We start from the raw sequence: 5000 nt of genomic DNA on the forward strand, positions 1-5000 counted from the left end.
TTCTGTCAAAATTGTCATTGTCCAGATTAAGTTCAGTATTGATTCATTCTGTTGTAAAAAATCATTGGTTATTATTTTAGGTCACTTCTCTATACGGTAGTTCTGAAGAAAACCGTGATGTCATCGTCCAGCTCAGTTCAGTTTGTATACAATGGTGTCAATGCAGGCAGATCAATGTTTAAGAGCATACAAGGCAGTAAATGAGACCGTTCAGGATGGTTGGGTATTTTTGTGATATTTTTAGTGATTCCAAAAAAACATCTTGGATATTATTCTAATTTATTATTATTAAGTCTTTTTGCAAAACAATTTGTTACAGCTCAAACAAAAATCAACTTACACAAAAAACTTCTGTCTATGGATTTAATAAAAACACCACAAAACAACAAGCCTAACTCAAGCCTCTACACTGCGAGTAAATCACTCACATATGCGACTAAATCTTCATTCTGGTGACTAAGTGATGTATAATTTTAGCCAATGGCTAATCAATTCTCAGATTTTACTCACCATTGTGTGAGTTGGAGGCTAAGCATAAGTTTAGCACAGATATATGTTCACTCACCGAACACTCTCTGACTGAGCTCTTCAGAGTTTCTCTCTCCGTCAAGCGATCTGTGATATTTCTCAGTTCATCTCAATGGATGCACAGCGCAACCTCTGTTGAGCCGCACAAATCGCCGTCGCTTTCTCTCACACACACGGAGAGACCGAGAGAGAGAGAGAGAGAGAGACACACACACACACACACACACACACACACACACACACACAGAGAGACACACACACACACACAGAGAGAGAGAGACACACACACACACACACAGAGAGAGAGAGACACACACACACAGAGAGAGAGAGACACACACACGCACACACACACAGAGGGAGAGAGACACACACACACGCACACACACACAGAGAGTGAGACACACACACACACACACACACACAGAGAGAGACACACACACACACACACACAGAGAGAGAGAGACACACACACACACACACACACACAGAGAGAGACACACACACACACACACAGAGAGAGAGACACACACACACACACACAGAGGGAGAGAGACACACACACACACAGAGAGACACACACACACACACACACACACAGAGAGAGAGACACACACACACACACACACAGAGAGAGAGACACACACACACACACACACACAGAGAGTGAGACACACACACACACACACACACAGAGAGAGAGAGACACACACACACACAGAGAGAGAGAGACACACACACACACACACACAGAGGGAGAGAGAGACACACACACACACAGAGAGAGAGAGACACACACACACACACAGAGGGAGAGAGAGACACACACACACACACACAGAGGGAGAGAGAGACACACACACACACACACACAGAGAGAGACACACACACACACACACACACAGAGAGAGTGAGAGAGAGAGAGAGACACACACACACACACAGAGGGAGAGAGACACACACACACACACACACAGAGAGAGAGACACACACACACACACACACAGAGAGAGTGAGAGAGAGAGAGACACACACACACACAGAGAGAGTGAGTGAGTGAGTGAGTGAATTGACTCGCTACATTTAAACAATATTGTTTGTTGTATTTTCCTGTCAAAATAACGGCGTTCCTATGGAAGTCTTCAGCTTTTAAGAACAGCCGGGTTTTCCGGTAGTGGGTGGAGTTATTGCGCGAATGGCAATCCCATTGGCTGGCGCTCACCTATTATCGTCCCTGTTTTGATTTCAGTAAATCAGTTCGAGCGAACGCACATAACCTGATTAATATTCATGAATCCAGCAGCTCATTAATCCTTAGTGTTTTATAGTTCTTCTTATTATGTTTTTTTTGTCAGAAACATTGAATGAAAGAAAAAACAACCACCTCTCAAGTTAAAATGTTCAGTTAAAATGATATGCATTGATATTATAATATGCATTCAAACATGGTTATCACATTTACTTCTAATTACTTAAGTTATATAAATAAAATTTATAAAGCTTGACTGACTGATGTTAAAAGTGTATTTAAAAAACTGCGCCATTTTACAAATATTGATATATATCTCAATCAGTCTGGCGAGTAAACTAAAATATTTACTAGCCAATGGCGATTCAATTGCCAAGGTGTCCGTAGAGGGTTGTAACTAATATAAATGTCAAGCAATGGTTTGGGGTTAGTTTAGAGAACTCAGTTCAGTATTGCACAACATACAGTTTGAGAAGTGGCTTTGGATCTGTGCGCAGCGTGCGAGTCTTTTTGCACGAGAATGATTTAAATTCACATTAAAATGCAGAATCAATAAGAGGAATCAAAACTTGAGGTGTATCCGATTCCGAATTTTTTTTTTTTTAACTTGCAGTCAAAAGATTTGGAAGATGAGGAGCCAGAGAGTGATTCCTTGGAATCTGAAGTATCCAGCTGTTCTGGATTAGATCCAGATTCCAAGATTGCATCATCATGCAGTGAAGATTTGAGTCCAGTCAAAGATGCATCATATAAGAGTCTGTCCAGTGAAGAGGAACTTGAAGGACCAGACAGAAGTCTGAGTGATGAAGATCAGATAAGAGCTAAATGCACCATTAAAGAACAAAACAAACCCATAACTTATGTGAAAAGACACAAGAAACACCACAAGAAAACCAAAGCAAATAAAGACAAATCAGCTGTGACTCTAAAAACGTGTACTAAAAGGGAAGACCGTAAACGAGCATGGGACAAAAAACATTATTGCCTTTATTGTAGCCAGGCACACTAAAAAGATTTCAAGGCATTTGGAGAGAAAGCATATAGAAGTCAAAGATGTGGCATATGCCTTCAGCTTTCCATTAAGATCGAAAGAAAGAAAGACACTTCTGGAACAGCTGCGCAATAAAGGAGACTTTAAACATAATGCAGAAGTTCTGGAGAAAGGCAGAGGACAAATAGTTACATGGAAGCAGCCCTCTGAAAAAGCTTCTGTAAAGGATTACTTGCCTTGCCCATATTGTTTCGGTATGTTCAGGAAAAAGGACCTGTGGAGACATCAGTCCTCATGCAAAACCAAGAAGTCATGCGTGAAAAGTGAGACAAAAAGTACACGAGGGAGAGTACAGAGTCGTGCTGCATGCCTGCTTCCAATATCAGCCTCCTCCGATGGATGTCAGTCGATCATCAACAACATGCGACAGGACGATGTGTCATTTCACATCAGAAGGGATTCTCTGATTTGCAAGTATGGTGAATCGTTATATGCAAAACATGGCCGCGTGAAGTCGAGGCACCAGTACATTCAAAACAAAACCACTACGATTAACTAATACATATTTATAAAATCTAGGGAGCCGCCAAAATGACAATTTTGGCCGATACCGATAACCGATAATTCTTTACATTTGAAAGCCGATAACAGATAAATTGGATTGATGAATCCAAATCCAAATTTTGATATACTTTGAGAGCCTGTTTACAAAAACAAAACTTCTTTCAGAAGAATCCAGTCGGAAGTTATATTAGAAATTGCTCTTTCGATCTGTTTCATGGCACTCAGCGGGTGTTGCATTGCTTCAGTCCAAAAGAAGTTAAATAAAAAGCGCCCACCCATCTCTTCTTACAGATTTCATTTTTTTGGCAGAAACCACAAATGCTGTAGAGGCTCATCTTTCCCTGAATCCTGCTACTCTTTGTATTTCATTCTTATGTGGTTTCAGTTCCAGTTATTGCACTTTCAGACAAACTTTACATAGAGCACCTTAAATTCTAGTACCCTATATATATATCTGTATACATACACGTGTATGTTTTTCAGCTTTTTAGGTCCCTTACTATTCAGCGATTATTGTAAACATTAATGGGCTCATGACATGGATTTTTGAATCTTTATTTTAAAGATGTTTGGTCTGTGTTTTTAAGTTTACACGATCTATATTGTCTTTGTCATGTGTAGAGACGACCAGGATAATCCTGAAGAGAGCATGGAGTGAAGAAGAGAGAAGGGCCGTTAACAAACATCTAGGAAAGTTCATGGCAGAGCGCAGGGTTCCTGGAAAACTGGACTGCATGAAATGCCTAGAAGAGGAAAAGTCCCTGAAGGAAAGATCTTGGAAAGACGTTAAGAACTTCGTTTACAACTCAATTGTTACTCTAAAAAGGAAATCTGCTTCACGAAAAATAATGTTTTAAATAAATGTAGAGCTGGTCACTGGAGATGGCATCTCTTGCAGTTTGGTTTGTAGCTTTTGAGTAGTTTTTTTTATATATATTAGAATAAATTGAACATTGAACATAAATGTTTGGGTCGACTGTTTATGAACCTCTATCTGAAACTTGCACTAATTGTCAACTTACTTTTCTTTTCTCTCTAGCACTTTTTTTCAAAGCAGCTTTACAGTGATAACAGGAAAATAATGATCAATGATGTAAATCGATTTTAATGCAGCAGTAAAGAAGCTGTAAGACATTATTCGGCTGAAGTTAGCTCTGTTGAATAAAGACTTAGAGCTGTCAACACTAAAACAAACAAACAAATAAAAGTAAATACAAGCTTAAAAAAGGAAATAATATAATTCAGTAAGAAATGAACTCAGTAGCGCCCCCATGAAAATGTCCTCACTCCGCTGGAAAAATGCTGTTTCTTTCCCTTTGTTTTTTTAAAGGCTACATAACATACACAGTTTCCCCTAATCTCATGTTAGTGTACCTATAGAGTAGTACTGCATCCTTCATATATCCAAAAAGTCTTTAGTTTTATCATATTTGTAAAAGAAAAATACAGCTTTCTGATTCTTTCCGGAAAAAGCCGAGCTCCTGGAGGCGTGCCGTGGGCGGAGCTATAATACTGATGTTTCGTGTTGTTTCCATTAACATATATTCACTTATGTGCTGATTTCCAACAAAAGACAGAAATCTGATGCATTTGTACTTACATGAATGGGGTCTTTAATAACTGGGACGGGTCTATGTTTTAATAGCAAACAAATGTAAACGTACAAAT

At 39.3% G+C, this 5000-nt stretch overlaps 1 protein-coding gene across 1 annotated transcript in view; it reads left to right on the forward strand.

Annotated features, from left to right (window-relative positions):
- The window catches only part of LOC132116854 (E3 ubiquitin-protein ligase UHRF2-like), a 47863-nt gene that overhangs the window by 34852 nt on the left and 8011 nt on the right, over positions 1-5000 (forward strand). The window lies entirely within an intron of this gene.

This window comes from Carassius carassius, chromosome 36 (genome assembly GCF_963082965.1).
Source record: "Carassius carassius chromosome 36, fCarCar2.1, whole genome shotgun sequence".
NCBI classification, from domain to species: domain Eukaryota; kingdom Metazoa; phylum Chordata; class Actinopteri; order Cypriniformes; family Cyprinidae; genus Carassius; species Carassius carassius.